At 45.4% G+C, this 17,052-nt stretch overlaps 2 protein-coding genes across 4 annotated transcripts in view; one reads left to right on the forward strand and one right to left on the reverse strand.

Annotated features, from left to right (window-relative positions):
- Positions 1 to 11,753, reverse strand: part of LOC135911931 (neprilysin-1-like) — a 220,352-nt gene extending 208,599 nt beyond the window's left edge. For all 3 annotated transcript variants that reach the window (XM_065444278.1, XM_065444277.1, XM_065444280.1), the window contains exon 1: positions 11,664 to 11,753. The gene's annotated coding sequence lies outside the window, so the exon portion shown is untranslated. The remainder of the gene's footprint in view (positions 1 to 11,663) is intronic.
- LOC135911930 (cholecystokinin receptor type A-like) overlaps positions 1 to 17,052 on the forward strand; it is a 463,919-nt gene that overhangs the window by 86,487 nt on the left and 360,380 nt on the right. The window lies entirely within an intron of this gene.

Consider the following 17,052-nt stretch of genomic DNA (forward strand, 5'->3'; position numbering starts at 1 on the left):
AGAAAAGCACAAAGTTCGAACAGGCTGGAAAGAACGACAGAGACACCGGAGGGGTGCTAACTCGCAATTGAATTTATTTGGAACAGCTTACCCACACATATAGAACCAAGGCAGCTGCGCGGACCACACGGCGCATAGAAACCGCAGTCGCATCATCTCGCCAAGCATGAAGCGATTATAGCAGTTCTTCTAAAAAGGAAAATATTTTTCTTCGCTTAGCACCAAGACAGAAGAGTCACTTATACAGATATTCTCATTCTTTTTACCATGATGCGCTTCCATTATCTCTCTCTCAAGCACATCCCCGCACTTGCCCTGAGAGAGAGAAAGAGAAACGAAAAGGCAAAGGCAGGGAGGCGAACCAAAGACGTGGCCGGCTGGCTACCGTACACTTGGGGAGGGGATGGGGAATAATAGATAAGGAGGAGGGAGAAGAAAAATTGACTGAGTCATTCGCGGAGTCAACTAGTCGCTGAGAAAAGTCGTGTTAAAAGCTCTAATATAAGCCAGTAGCCTTCAAGACGTGTACAAGGGCTTTTGTGTCTTTTCGCATGCAGGGATGCAAGAATTCGCAGTATAGTATGCATAAAGCACAAAATGTTTCGCACCCGCTGTGGTTGCTTAGTGGTTACTGTGTTGGGCTGCTACGTACAAGGTCGCGGGATCGCACCCCGCCCACGGCAGCCACGGCAGCCATATATCTATGGGGGCGAAATGCGAAAACACCCGTGTACTCAGATTTAGGTGCACGTTAAAGAATGCCAGGTGGTCCAAATTTCCGTAGTTCCCCGCTACGGCGTGCTTTATAATCATATCGTGGTTTCGGTACGTAAAACCCTATATTTGTTTTAACAAAATGCTTCGCTAATCGTGTTTGTTTCGCTTTGGCCAAGAAATAGGGCGTTTTGCTTACAACAGGCAAAACTAGAGCAGCACAAGTTTAGGTGAATCGAAAGAATGATGCACTAACTAACCATACCCGCCAGAGATGTTGCCTCGATTTGCTGCCGTCGATGACACTAGGGCCAAGTTTAAGTTCATCCTGCCTGCATCAACAAGCCCCTCCATCACCTCGCAGGTCTCTCTGCCCTTCATGTCGTTTCTTCGTGCTCTCTTGAAATACTCGAGTTCGTTTCGCGCAAAGTTCTCTATGTACGACTGTACTTGATGAGTTCACGCGGTTACTATAGACTGCGGCTGCTGTTACTGCTTGGGCGTCCTATACTTGTTGCTGCTACAATCCAATCTACGCACGGCCAAGACGCGTGCACGGATCGCAGGTCACGTCACCACGATGAAACGGCTAAGCCTGTCGAGACTAGAAGGAGCAGGTCGCTGCCGGCAAATTACGTCGCCGCGGCTGTGAATCTGCCGGCAAACGACGCTGTCGTGTCAACAGCGGAAGCGACGGAGGCCACAATTAAGGATACGTTCACGTCACTTCTCCCACGACGATTTTGCTAGTATAATCGCTTCACTGCGGGGCATATACCGAGAGCCGGTTGTGTGTACAAGTAGGTGTCCCTTGAGTTACTTTTGGGGACTTTCTTTCGCGACAGCAACGCTGCAGCGAGTAGTGGCTCATCTGCAAATCGGGCATGGCACCGTTTTCAGCAAAAAAAAAAAAATGTGTGGTTTCAGTTGCCAAAATCAGTACATGACTATGAGCCACGCTGTAGTAGATATTCCGGATTAGTTTCGACCTCGTGGGATTCTTTACCTTGCACCCAATGCACAGTACATACATACATACATACATACATACATACATACATGCATGCATGCATGCATACATACATACATACATACATACATACATACATACATACATACATACATACATACATACATACATACATACATGCATGCATGCATGCATGCATGCATGCATACATACATAAATACATACATACATACATACATACATACATACATACATACATACATACATGCATACATGCATACATGCATACATGCATACACGGATACACGGATACACGGATACACGCATACACGGATACACGGATACACGCATACACGGATACACGCATACACGGATACACGCATACACGGATACACGGATACACGCATACACGGATACACGCATACATGCATACACGCATACACGGATACACGGATACACGCATACATGCATACACGGATACATGCATACACGGATACATGCATACACGGATACATGCATACACGCATACATACATGCATACACGCATACATGCATGCACGCATACATACATACATACACACATACATACATACACACATACATACATACACGCATACATACATACATACATACATACATACATACATACATACATACATACATACATACATACATACATACATACATACATACATACATACATACATACATACATAAACAAATTACACAGCACTGGTTTTTCCCCTGCGCCCCCATAGAGATGCGGTCGCAGCAGCCAGGATTTGATCCCATGACGTCGTGCTTAAAAGCGCAACTCCAAAGTCACAACGCCACCACGGCGGCTGCCCCTTCAGTTACGTGCCGAAACGATGCCGTCATTCTTACGTTCTATTCAGCGCTGAGCAGTGCTAGAATCCACTAGTCTGTGAATCGTATGAGAAACAGACGCTCTGCACTTTTCTTGCTGCCCTTGTTCGCTGTGCTCATCATTTACAAGTGTCCTGATTTATGCTTTCGCCACTACTAATCTGAATAGCGCGTTCGAGCGCAAAGTACTAGCTGTACAATCATATACAATTATTTTGTTACAGCAGTGAGCCTATGCTTTCATAACACAAGAATCAGTTGATAGAAAGCAAGTCGCTTTCAAATGCCTAAATGCTGGTACACATCAACCAACAGAAGTACTCATTTATGCACGAGTGCATGCATTACATATGGATCTATGTACGTTCTTCAAGATATTTTATGCATACACGCCAAATCGTGCTGGAACGAATTTATGCATGCATGCCTTTCTGACGTAAGAACTTACGAAACGTAGCAACGCCGACGAAATTGCTTCGCTGGGAAGTATGCAGTGGCGAAAAGTGCCTGCCACTGAGTACTTAAACTCCGAGGGCCTTCCGTCTTTCATGCGTTCCTTTTTACAGTAAGCCATGTCGGGGAAACAAACATCGAACTAGCACCGCGATTCTGTCCTGTCTATGAACTAATTATATGAATAAGAAACAAAACACTGCTTGGCGAAATTTACAATACTTATACACTGTATGTAAAGGCCATGACATAATGTAGATTGTGCACTTTATTATGGCCTTTGTGAGAGTACATCATGACACTTTGCGCTACAGTGAGTCACGTGGGTCTATAATTTAGCGTTTCTATATACATGCTCATTAGCATATACCTGTAATAGTTTCTACCTGCGCACACGTACATACCTGAGCTGTCGTACCTTGATATGCATATGCAAACTTCGTATCAAGACGCATGTATTGCCCTGACCCGCCGTAATGGTTTAGCAGCTATTGCGTTACGCTAGAAAACACGAAGTTGCCGCATCAAATTTCGGCCACGGTGACCGCATGTCAATAGGAGTGAAATGCAGAATCGGCCATGTGCCGTCAATTCGGTGCACGTTAAAGCACCCCAGGTAGTCAAAATTATATCGAGTAGGCCTCTACCGCGTGCTTTATAATCAGATCATGGCTCTGCGTGAAACAAAAAGAACGAAATAAATCTTTCAAAGATCTTGTCTATGCAAAAATGGCGAATGCACTATTGTAACCCTGTAAACTTAATTCATTTCTATTATTAATGTAAGGAATCGGAACACACTGGTCTTCACCAACCGGCGCCTATATGCAATGGACATGGACATGGCATTGCAACTTTTACTTGGTTATAACCGATGGGAAAAAACACTGCTGTGCCGCTTGCGAGTACGAGTTTCATTCACAAACGCCTATTCACTCCTAATTGGAATGGCGGACAGTTGAAACTGTAACAGATGTGGTTCTGAAGAAACGACCAAACACCCCCTGTGTGATTGCCCTACATACGAAGACGAGAGGACTGCCCTTCGTATAGCTTTGGAGCACTCAGACGACCGCCCTTTCACAGAGATCTTGGGCCCGTCGCCTTGTGCGTCATGTGTGCAACGCCACAAAGGCGCTGGTGCGTTTCTTGAAATGCACCAGCCTGTATGACCGCCTGTGACTGACTCGGTGACGAAGGCTTTTTCGTGTAACAATGCAAACTGCGAACTTCTTTCTGCCTTCTCTATCAATCCACATTTCCCCTTCCCTAGTGCAGGGTAGCCTAGCGGGCTCAACCTGGTTAACCTGCCTGCCTTTCTCTAAAGACTTTTCTCTCTCTCTCTCTCTTGCCAAGACCCTGTTACGAATGCTGTATAGCCTACCACCTATTTTGTCTTCTTTTCAGTTTCGACATAAGCAGGCACTAAATGAAAGAAAACTAAATGAAATCGCGTGGATGAACCAAGAAAAAAGAAGTGAATTTGTAATCACGTGAAATAAGAAAGTGTTTCGAAACGACTTTGCAGTGGGTGGTGCCAAACGAAATATATGGCAGCCAATTATAACGGCGTCTCGAGTTGCTATGGGAAAATTACAATACATTCCCAGAGGAAGGGGGGGGGGGCGAAGTGGACGGTTAGGGTTTGCTTGCTACGGGATCAGATTGACTCCAGGGCAAATGGAGAAAACTTGAAGTGGCCACCCGAGAATCGTGCGCGACGCGTACCAATCAATCGAGAATTATGAGGATCCTTCAAGATGTGATTACTAAAGCATTTTTTTATTTTTATTTGTTTCCTGCCAGACTTTCATTACATTCAAAGCGATATAGTTATACCGCAGTCTAGAAAGGAGCACCACAACGCGAGGATAGCTATCTAGCCCAAGGTATTGCAAACGTAAGTTAAATCTCCGCTTCGCTTCGGCACTGGACTGTTCTTTCAGAATTGACGTGGCTTTCCCGTGAAAGCTTGATTGGTTTCTGCAATTTCTGTACTGCATTACTTTAAAACGAAGTGCATAATCTTGGCGGGGCTGTAGCTTAATAGATGTAAGATTGAGAATGCGTGCGGATGCAAGCTTATTTAGGCATGGCTGGAAAATCTTCCTCAAAACTCAATTTTAGTCGGACGCGGACTGCCATTTACATTTAAAAAATGTGTTCTCTCTCTCTCTCTCTCTCTCTCTCTCTCTCTCACTGCTGCTGCTGTACTGATAACAAATTAACCTCAAACCAGGGTGAGCCCGAGTTATGGTACGTAATTACAGCATCATCTGGTTCTTTGCCACTGTCTACTCGTACGTTCCAAGCATTGCCAAACTCGTTACTGTGCATTTTAGTAGACGGCTCCATGTCCAAGCGCAGGAGAATGTATTGATTAGAGAGCACACGCGGAACAATAATTGAAGCAGAGCTGGGCAGGGCACGTGATGCATGTAAGTAAAACAATGTGTGAGTGGACAAGAAAACCACAGTCAAAAGCGTCTGATGATCATCTTGATAAATTAGGAATGACTACACGATGGCATCCGAAACTTCCTGGACTGGGTGTACAGAACGGTTCACTATCTTACATTGGTTTAGGCTAAGTATCCTTCGATTCGATTAAATTGCCATGGTACTGAATGCATCTTTCCCAGCGCGTTTGCCAGTTCTAGAAGACTTTCTTGAAGTCGTTCTCCGTGAGACTGTCGAGGACCTTTTGAGCTTCTTGTTGAGTGATATCCACGGCGTCAAAGCGACGTTCTTCGAGCCTTAACCTCATTTTCGGAAACGAGGCAAAATCGCAGGGGGTAGGTAGAATGAGTAAAGGAGGATGGCGCATGAGTGCCATGGTGCTCTTTGTCAAGAAATCTGGGCGTCTCGAGGAAGGTGGGACTGGGCTCACTACCTTGATGCAACAGCCAATTTCTGTTGCTCCAACGTCCAGCTCGTTTCCGAAGGACTTCATTTCGAAGGCGCCGCGGAACGTCACAGAACAAACGCCAAATAATAGTCGGGCCTTTCGGAACCAATTTCCTGTCGGTTGCCGGTTTTTCATTAAAAAAGCGATGAGCAGGGCTTTGGTAGCGCTCCTCACTTGTTTTGATCCATCGCATTGCGATGACTGGACGGTCGGCCGTTGTCTGTGCAGGTGCTTCTTGAAGACTGTCCCCATCGCTCCTCGGCCCACAAATCTGTGAAGGTACTTCTATCTTTCTTGAGGGTGACTGGCCTATGTGAACGCCTCTGACTCACTGAGGCCCTTCATGTGCGCGCGCACACGCTCACTGCAGCTTTCCTGGCCCTCACTTCCCTCTATCTCCTTTTCCTATTCCTTCTCTCCCGTGCCCCAGAGTAGGGTAGCCAACCAGTCGTATTTCTGCTTAACATCCCTGCCTTCCCTATTACCTCCTGCTCCTCATTTGTTGTGCTACTTTTGGTCTCGGTGAACTCGGGCTCTTCCAGTGTGGAGATTGCTGCTTCGTTTCGGGGCAATGCTGCATCTGTTGATTAAGGCTGCTTCCGCACGTGCAATAGCGCGAAGCTCCACGTACACGTTAACACACCATTGCTTCTGGTCGGCAATCAAGACCCGAGTTACGAGCTTCGTGGCCACACGGTGCAATTGCAGGTCTTCGCTGAGAATTGCTGGGCACTGCGCATAACCAAATTCCTACCATTTGACACAGTTCATGAATCATTCGGCGAGAATACTCTCGAATCATTTCTGCAATTTTGGCAGCAATCTCCTGTGTTGTGCTGGTTCGTAACCGTCCCAAACGCTCGACGTATTCCACTGAGGTTCGACCATCACCGAACCGAGAAGGCCATTCAAAACACTGACTGCGTGCCACAGCAGCATCGCCGTACCCCTGACGAAGCATTCCCAGAGTTTGCGTGGAGAATTTACCAAGCTTCATTCAGCGTTTCGTGCAAACCCACTGCTCATGCCTTACGCTCGCCTTTTTTTTTTCAGAACGCAGACAATGTCTCGCACTTTATCACTTTAGCACGCAATGCCGGTGAACGAACTTCCATTCACCTCGCCACTTGATACATTCACTCGTGTGATATGGCTGCAGCTGCATCTAAGGGCACAAGCACGTACTTTCACTTCCCACATAATGGCACCAGGCCGGGAACTTTCGGATAACACCCCCAGAAAACTGGCATGAGTAGAATATGCTTTGGAGGAGGAACGAAAGGAGCAGTTGAAGATCTCTCGGAGAAGGACTCTACCTATGGCGCACTTAAATCAGCTGGTCGGTATAACTCACAGCCAGAATAGCAAAAATGCATGGATATATGACGGGAATAACTATATGGCCACGCAGAAGACGCTGTGCAAGGATACACGCAGAGTTCACGTGGTATGTGTGGTATGCTGGCCGGGCTGACAAAACTACTTTTCGGCTTTCCTACACGGCTCAACCATGTACCGCAAGCGCCGGTAGCAAGTGACGCAGATATCAGATATTCGAATCCTAGCAGCACTAATAAACTAAATTGTTTTGTACGGTATTGTTAGAATTATTTTCAAAGGAAATACGCAGTCTCAGCGTAAATAACAGTGTCTCCACTACGAAGACCCATCCTTGCTTTCACCGCAAATACTTGCAGTCACGCACATAGTCTCTTCTTTCTAAAAGACCCTAACTTAACAATAGCCGACATCTTGCTTCTATATAAATGAAACAGCTGAACAAGTTATTATAATTTCCTGAGATGATTACAAAATTGCAAAATGCCTTTCTGCATTCCTCAAAGTTACAAAACAAAACAAATTATTAGACAGCGTTGCTGTTACAGCCGTTTTTCGAATTCTGTTGAAAGCCCCGGCGTTCTTGTCCGCCTGCACACGGAAGCGACATTATGAAGGGCTATTACACTTTTGCCGTCACGTAATACTTTAACCCCCTGACACTGCGTCTCGAACGCGGATCTGCCTTCACTGGATGATTCGGCAGCCAGGCGAGTGCAAAAGGACGACTGCGGGCTTCGAAGCAGAACCAGATTTGTTTCATGGATTCAGAGCAGTCAAAAGTTGCTTCACTGACACCGCAACCTGTGTGCCTTATACAACGTTGTGAGAGGAAAGAACACGCTGGCTCGCAATCGACAACAAAAACAACAGACTGAATGGTGTTTGACAAGTTTTGCAAACCGATGGCGTTTCACGGGACGAAATGCCACCCCGGTGCTGCAAGCCACAGGACCTAGCTTCCGGTGACACGACTGAAGTTAATGGTGTTGGACTGCTGAGCACGAGGTCGCGGGATCAAATCCCGGCCACGGCGGCCGCATTTCGATGGGGGCGAAATGCGAAAACACCCGTGTGCTTAGATTTAGGTGCACGTTAAAGAACCCCAGGTGGTCAAAATTTCCGGAGTCCTCCACTACGGCGTGCCTCATAATCAGAAAGTGGTTTTGGCACGTAAAACCCCAAATATTATTACGACTGAAGTTACTCCAGCATTTCGCGTCCCGGTGCACGTCGGGCGATGGAAGCCCGTCTGCGTTCGAGCTGCGATTCGCACCGACGGTCAAGTGACCCGGAAAACACTGCCTCTACTCTGGCTTACAGAAAAGCGAGACGTATTTGTGGGGCACTATTGTATCATGCCGCGCAGGCACCAGTGGAGCAGGGGCCCATCGCTTAGCACATATCGGTTGAAGAGAAGGGTTGAAAACTGCAAGATGATTACATAATTTCATTGGCGTCAAGAAAAGACGTCAAGTGAACTTTCCATTGTCTGACATTCTTTTATTTTATTTAAAGGACCTTACAGCCCCTAATGGCATTGTGTAAGGGGGGAGAGTACACTGGAAGATTATAACATATTCAATTATTGGGATACATATGTTAATACATATACAAAAAATACGGGGTAAGGAATGCCCTAATATAAAGTAATATAGTGTTACAATATGTACAATGAACAATAATCTCAACGCTTTTCAACGCGACAGCTCATTAAAAAAAAAGTCAGAGAAAAATACAAACCATAGAATCACAGGGCGAGCAGGACCTAATTAGGCTATTGCAAAAGAGTATTTAACCAGTATTTGCGTACCGATAACGAGAAAGGCAATCATAAAAACAACATATAATACGTTAGGTCATTAAGAGTTTAAAAAATGCGGCGTTATAAGATGCCGAAAATTTTCATGGTCACTCTCAGAAGCTATGGTCGTTGCAAGATTTTCAAGAGCAGATGAGTTAATTACTTTTACCATGGATACGCATGAAACTGAACTGATTATACAACCGTTGTGGCCTGTAATGAGGAGGTTCAAGATGCAGAGCTGATCGCACTGTGTTATGGACGTATTTATGAAAGAATGATACTAGAGCTATGTCACGATAATTATGCATGGTCTGTAGTGAGAGGTCCAGAATAATTTGCGTTATGCTTTGCTTCTAGTCATAACGTGAAATAAAACGCGCAACCCTATTCTGAACAAATTTGAGTTTTTATATAAAATATTTCTGATACAGAGACCAGATGGATGCAGCGTATTCAAGCTGAGATTGAAGAAATGTTAGGCAAGCTAGTTTATGAATCTCGTTAATTATGGAACTTGCATCGCACGCACCGTAATGATCTCGAAGAACTGCCGCGTATGTATGCAGCGTGCGTTTTCCACGAAAGTACCAAAGTTACGTTAACACCTATTGAGTATCGTGCCAAATAGTGAGGTTATTTATGCGACAAAAAATGTAGTGTTAGTATGCATGTGGCTGACAGAGAATTTTGCATTTAGGAACGTTTATATAGTTTCACTAGCGAAGTATTAAACCAAAGAGAAATAAGTTCTGTTTCTGGAGAATTTTATAAACACCGGCACCCTTAATGGAACCATTAATGCAGTCGTCCGCAAGAGATGTCCCGTGTGAGGAAATGTTATTGGGTAAGTCATTAATTCATATTAGAAATAGTAACGGCCCAAGAACGCTGCCCTGTGGTACACCTGAAGTAACGTGTGAAAGAGTAGAAGAAAAAGTGCAGTGTATTGCTGATGATCACATAAGAAATTTCTAATCCACGTTAGTGTAAGAGACTTATTTAAGAGCAGATAATATTAAATCAAACGGCGATGTTCTACGAAGTCAAACGCTTTAGAAGTCGAGAAAAGCATAGTGTGTAGATTCCAGGTCAGTATGTAAATGAGTAAATTTGAATAATTGAATCTCACATGACAAATTTCTCAGAAATCCGTGTTCATTCGTAAAGAAAAATTTGTTGGTTTCCAGGTATTGTAATATTATTATTTAGTTTAGCAGTAGTCAGAAAAATGGGGTAGCCGGGGTCTTTATGTTTCAATATCTGCAAACAATCAAGTGTAAAAAACTAAACGAAATATAGCTTCTTGGACACATTGAGGCATAGTAGGAGACAGTGCAGAGAACTGACTCAATGTGTGTCATGCTCCTTCTTTGTGTATCCGTCTACAACGGCCAAACTTTTCAACTCCAATGACACACCTGGAAGACCACACGCAGGGTGTATTCACCAAACACTTTCAAAAATATTTAAAGGTTGCCTGCCGCTGACAGCACAATTCCAGTTCATGAAGTGGCCTAATCAAAGAGGCGGACATTACTTGAACAAAAAGATTGAAAGGCACAATCGACCAATTATTATACATTCGCTAATTAAGTCCATAATTACGCTACGGCCCGTATTGCAATTTACAAATTCTAACCGCGGAGTTCGCAAGGCGCATCCACTTGGAACGAATCCACAGGATAACACCCGCGTGTAGATATTAATTTCCCGGGCATTGCGGAGAAATGCAATGGCAACAGTGTCCCAGGCGATGCTCCCATCGGAGAGTGCTTTGTGCTCGTATGAGTACACTCTTTGGCATACACAACAATACGCGTTAATAAAAGTTTACACCCCTTTGATCTTATCTTGTCCCTCAACAATTATCGTGGTCTGTCTTGCGTGCGTTGCCTTTCTTGAAAACTCGGTGCTCGCTACTTTCCTGTGAAGAATGCTCTGTCATGCTGATAACGCACATTCCGTTCGCGACTTGTAAGTACCGCGCTCGCAGTGTTAAAGAAAGGAGATGCGCACAGGACAGACGACGATTATTTCTGTGTGGCAAGATACGACACAAAGGGTGTAATTTTGTTTGTGTACTGCTGTAGTTTGCGCAGAATACCGCTGTTGTACGGTGGTGACACAATGTCTAGTTGACTGCCAAGCAATATAGTTAATCATGCGCGAGTCCATGGATGAAATTTTGGTAGCCTTGGTGTAGCTATTTATTAATAGCTAAAACACGTCACCAGTCGCGAAATAGATATGTGTGTGTATAAATAGATATGCAGCTAATTCGCTAAAATGGCAGCATGGTCCCACAATAACCCTGCGGCGAGATACGCAGGCTAGTACATGACTCATCAATAATTTCCGCCAGCTCGGCTCCTCTCACGTGAACCTCAATCTAAATAAATCGTAGTTTTAGCATTTCGCGCCCACACAAATGCGGCCACGGCTACCAGCAAGCATACCCGCAACCTTGCCCCCAGGAGCACACATGCATAGTCAGAGACTCCACGTTTGTTATTAAGAATGTCTTTCCGGTTTTCTAAAGAAATTAGCTCACTCGATAATCTTTAGAATTACATTCATTCTAAAGGCTAAAAAGCTGCAGCAGTCACCCAACTTGCTTCGGTTCTTCAGTCAGTACTATTCATGGCACTAACACCGGAAAGGTGGAGGTAGAAGACGCAAAAGGCTCAGCACGCACCTGGCCGTGAACCAGGAGCACGAATGAACAGCTCTATACTGCTCCACTGATGCATTACGCAAGACTTACACATGATCAGTCTTCACAAGCTGACGCGAACATGCATAGCGATTAATTTAAAATGCCGCGACAAAGCGGCACAGTGAGCAGTGCCGCTGTGAAGCTGCCTACTCAATTCCATTCGAGGTGAGAAAATAAATGTGCAGACGCCGTCAGCGTTCACCAAACCTCACGATTAAACAATATGGCGCCCAGGAAATCATTCGGGACCGCATAACCGCCACGTTCACTTTCCGTTACAAGGGGTGGTTGCCCGAGTCTCCGGCCAACGGGCTCGACTTCACTGCGCCCTTGGCGAACAGCCTAAAAGTCATTTTCCGAGCATTGCGAGAGCGCGAGAGGAGCCTTATCGGAAGATCAGCGTGCGTCGTATACGCGCGCAAACTACTTGGGGCACACAGTGACTAATGGAAGCAGTAGCGCACCACGTACGCGGCTCCTTCGCCGCGGCCAACCCTCCGGGCACAAAGTGGACTCGCCAAGTGCGGTCTACGAGTCGGAGTCCCCGGGCTATCGGGTGCGGCTGCAGCAAACTTTGACGGAATCGACGGCGTCGTCTGCAAGCTGCATCGTCAATTGTATCCGCGACTGGAAGAGTCGCGATTCTAACGCAATGTTCTTTCTATGAAACGGCGCACTGGATATTTGCTCGCGCGACGAACTCACTTCTCATCAAAATTCTCGGCCAAGTGGCTAGGACAATAACCATAATCTTAATTTCGTGCTATGAAATTTTAGTGCTGTGCTCTAGTGCATATCTCTGTTTATTCATTAGATTCATTGAAATATTACACACACCCTAGTAAAAAACAGACTTCTCGCTGCTTCAAAAAGCTCTACAGAGCCGAGTAGCTGTTTAAGGTTTACGATAGTACAGGCTTGCACTATAGAGAAAGAAATTCAACGAGAGGGAACACTCGACAAAACTCGCAACAGGAAACACAATACGCCTAATGTCAGTCACGTCCGTTAGCTGACGCGAGCATCGAAAAAAAATGTGAAATAAAATTTGACAACGTTTCATTTGTTTTTGTTTTCTTTCCCGCTAAAACTAAAACGTTTTGCGTGGAAATGAACTTATATTTCGGGACTTATTTTTCTTGCGTCACTTAGCAACGGTCTGGCGGTACGCCAGAGGCGCCTTATGCATGCGTCACGCAGAATTGCCAGATTGAGCTATTAATAGCCAAATTGGGAAACCTTTTAGGCGGGTTGGCGTCGAAAATTCCAAGTTTGCTACATGACTATATTTGGGCTATTTTTGTCTTAAGGGCTTCTGAGTCCCGAAGACCACGTCAACACTGACAAAATTCGGGAATGCCGGTTTACGAAAACCCAAATATCCTTATTCTACCAAACTAATAATAATAATATTTGGGGTTTTACGTGCCAAAACCACTTTCTGATTATGAGGCACGCCGTAGTGGAGGGCTCCGGAAATTTTGACCACCAGGGGTTCTTTAACGTGCACCTAAATCTAAGCACACGGGTGTTTTCGCATTTCGCCCCCATCGAAATGCGGCCGCCGTGGCCGGGATTCGATCCCGCGACCTCGTGCTCAGCAGCCCAACACCGTAGCCACTGAGCAACCACGGCGGGTATTCTACCAAACTATGTAGGCGATATCGAAGGCTGTGTTCTTAGGCAATGTCGGCACTGGGAGGATGGTGTTAAGCAATGGCTACCGTGTGTATGTGTGATTGCAGCGCTAAGCTCTCTTCGCTTTTGGCTCAGATGTGATGAGCAAAATGAAATGCGTGTTGTACACATGTGCTTGTACGCAGTGCATGTTGAACTGTTACGTCCATATTTTATTTTTGCACATATTGTAGTGGTGGTTGGGAAAGAGTTCTAGCCAGTTTATAGACGCAATTATTGTGTTCTACTGACTTTCTATTTTGATGTGTAGGGTTTGAATTTGTCAGACAAAAAGGTTTACTTTGTACTTAACTTCATCACAGCCATGCACGATCCATAAAATTGATTTCGCGTGTCCGCAAGTGACATTACATTTTTTCTCAAGTTGCACACAGAGTAAAGTACCCAACCCCATCAGAAATTTTGCAACACAGGCATTCACATCTACATTCACAGGCACTCACGTACACGTATTCACATTGCGCGGATTTCGCCAGCGAATGCCAGTTAAGTACTCCGCCATAGAACTCTTTTCGATACTAATGCCACCTGGATAATTGGCAGCGCTGTAACCCAGGGGGAAATTAAAACTATATATTTTAATTCACCTCTGCTGTTATGGGCCAGCGGATCGTTCTGTTCCAACTTAAAAGCGAATTGCACTCAAAACATTCGCTTCTTCGCACGAGGGAAATGCGAGAAGGTTTCAAGTTTTCTCATAGTCCAGTGGACCTCCAAGCAGCAGCATTTGCTAACTCAGCGTCGAGCTACTTTCGGGTAAAATACAATATGGAGAGAACGAGAGAATGGCACATAAATAACATGTTTGTTTTATGAATCAAGCATAGGAAGGGCATCCCTATTTCAAGATGCCTTGAACTCGGGCCGCCTCTTGGGCACTCGATCCTGACCAGCCGAAGCTCATCCTTGATCTTGGAGCAGGCAATTATCTGTCCGAATCTTATAGAAAAATGTCTCGGGCAAAGCGAGGCGGCAACTGAAGTTAGCTAAGAACTTGGCACAGTAAATATGAACAACCTCAAAAGCAAATCAGAAAAGAAATCCTTCGGCTCATTGTAACAATAAGTGGCGTCCAAATACACGTCTGAGTTGCACCTCGCAACAGAAAGTTTTACGCAGATATTGAGGCCATTATTGTGCTGGTTTCATGCGGCGGAAGTAATTTTGGAGACGGAAATACGCGGTGATGTTTGGGCAACAGAACTGCTTGTTGGCCTATAGTTGGTGCTTGCTAAAAGACATGTTTTTTGCCGCAATTGAACACTCACACAAGAAAGACACATAAAGAGCCGGCCGTGTTGTCTTTATGTGTCTTCCTTTTGTGAGTGTTCAATTGCGGCAAAAAAAGATGTTTGGACATCATCGACACCTTCTAAGACACCTGCAGACATAGCAAACATTTTCGCAGTTTTTCGCTACTTTGGGCTCACTAAATATTTGGACCTGGCAATTTTCGCGCTACATTTTGACAATATTTGGCTATGTTTTCTTGGGCACATCCGGCAACCCTGGTCATGCACCAGACAGGCCGCCGAAGCGATCGGGGCCGGCTGCGCATGGGAAGCTCGCCTGTTCGGCGACCGTTTCCTCCGGACGTAGCCTGTTTTGGGGGCTCCCGGCGTATTCTTCCGTTCCTTGTGCACTTCGACCCGGCGCCACTGCACTAGTGGACTACGGCAAGGTAAGAAATCTTGTTTGACAGTCTGTGAGGCATTTCAAACAATTTAGGCATTTACCGCAGGGAACCGAGGCTTGTGACGCAGCTAGCGAAAAACAGCTCCGAGGTCCTGGCGTAGTTAAATTGAGTTAATGACTCGTAATGGGAGATATTTCTGATGCTTTCTATGAGCCGCAACTATATTTTAACTCCTTTCAGTTCATTTTGGGCACGCTCGCCACACCCTACTTTGTGACGCAGTTTCGCGTGTACTGAATCTTACCGTGACAAGTTTTGGCGCTTTCTCTGACATCCAACATGATTGAGACTAATTTCGTTACTTTTTGGGGTACTTTTGAAGCACGGTGGCCATGCCCTGCGTTGTGACACAGTTAGCGAAAAGCAGCTCGACCATGTGACGCAGTATCGCACGTACTCAATCTTGCTTTGACTAGCCCTGGCACTTTCTCTGACCCCGAGCATTGTTGCATTATTTTAGGTACTTTTTGGGGATACGTTATTGGCACACTCGCAGAGCCCGGCGTTGTGATGCAGTTAGCGAAAAGCAGCTCGGCCGTGTGCCGCAGTTAGCTTCTCCTGTATACTGAATCTTGGTGGGACAAGTTCGTGACGCATTCTCTGACCCCCAACATTATCATGATTTCGTTACTTACTTTGTGGGATACTTTTGAGGTACGCTCACAGCGCCTGGCGTTGTTACGCAGTTAGCGAAGAGCAGCTCGGTCGTGGTGAAAAAAAAAAAAATACGGCGCGCACTGAATCTCAGTGGGACGAGTTTGTGACTCTTTTCGTGGCCTCGAAACAACACAGCTTCTTTCAATACTGACAGTTGCGAAAACGTAACGATTGATTGCCAGGAGCTATAACAGCGTAGTGGGTTGCCTGCGCCGGCAGAACGAGCAAAAGATAACGCCGAGTAGCTCAAAAACCAAAAACTTGAACATTCTCTTTTCTGAACGACTGAAAACAGGCTTTGCACCCGCGCATTCATTGTGACGCGAGTAGAAGGAATTCTGCCAGCGTCTAGCAAGATCTGGCTGAGAGCCTGTATTGTGGCCACTTCTGTGCATGTAGCCTACCATCGCGTCGGCTGAGGCCAAGTTGCTTTGGAAACGCGCAGTCGTACATGTATTTGTGCTTTTAAAGTGCAGGAACTTATGACCGGGAATGGGGGATGTTTGCAAATCAGATGTTTTCTCGTTTCGTGGTATTGTTCGGGATGAGTCGGGCATTTTCTACGCCATGTGTAGAAAATGCCCGACTAGAAAACGAGCCTCTATTTATTAAGCAAAAAAAAATTATTTGACAAGGCGTCTTGTGCCTACATTACAAAATTGCACGTTGAATAGAGGTCTGATTCGAGGGAGGCCTGTAAAGATCGCTCGCAGTCATATTTATTTTACTAAAGAAATAAAAAAAATCCACCAAGACCGCTGGCGGTTGAGCTGTACAGACGCAAAAACAAAAACCACGCAGGTCAGCGCAGCCGGCGTAATGAGTACCAGCTAGAGTTAGAAATGCGCGCGCCCAAAACCGAAACCAGAAGCATTTAATAGGAGCGGCTTTATACGCTACAGTAGATTCGGCCGCTGGTTTCTATGGGAATGTCCACTTCTCGTTGAATATTTTTCTCGATGGTAAGGCGCTGACACAACGCGTGGTTGACGTCCTCGCCATATAGTTCAACAAATGGCAGTCTGTACACACCATTCCGGTAGCTTTGGTGAGGCTTTTGAATATAAGCTAAAATATGTCGCAAGTCACTAAACAGATATACGGCGCTGTAAGGAGACTGGAAAATTATTAAATCAGGCAACTCAAACGCTAACATGCAAACACGGGTCCCAAAATCACACTGTGATGACATACGCGTGCATAGCTCTGGAATAATCTTTCGCCAGCT

The sequence above is a fragment of the Dermacentor albipictus genome, chromosome 9 (assembly GCF_038994185.2).
Source record: "Dermacentor albipictus isolate Rhodes 1998 colony chromosome 9, USDA_Dalb.pri_finalv2, whole genome shotgun sequence".
In the NCBI taxonomy this organism is placed as follows: domain Eukaryota; kingdom Metazoa; phylum Arthropoda; class Arachnida; order Ixodida; family Ixodidae; genus Dermacentor; species Dermacentor albipictus.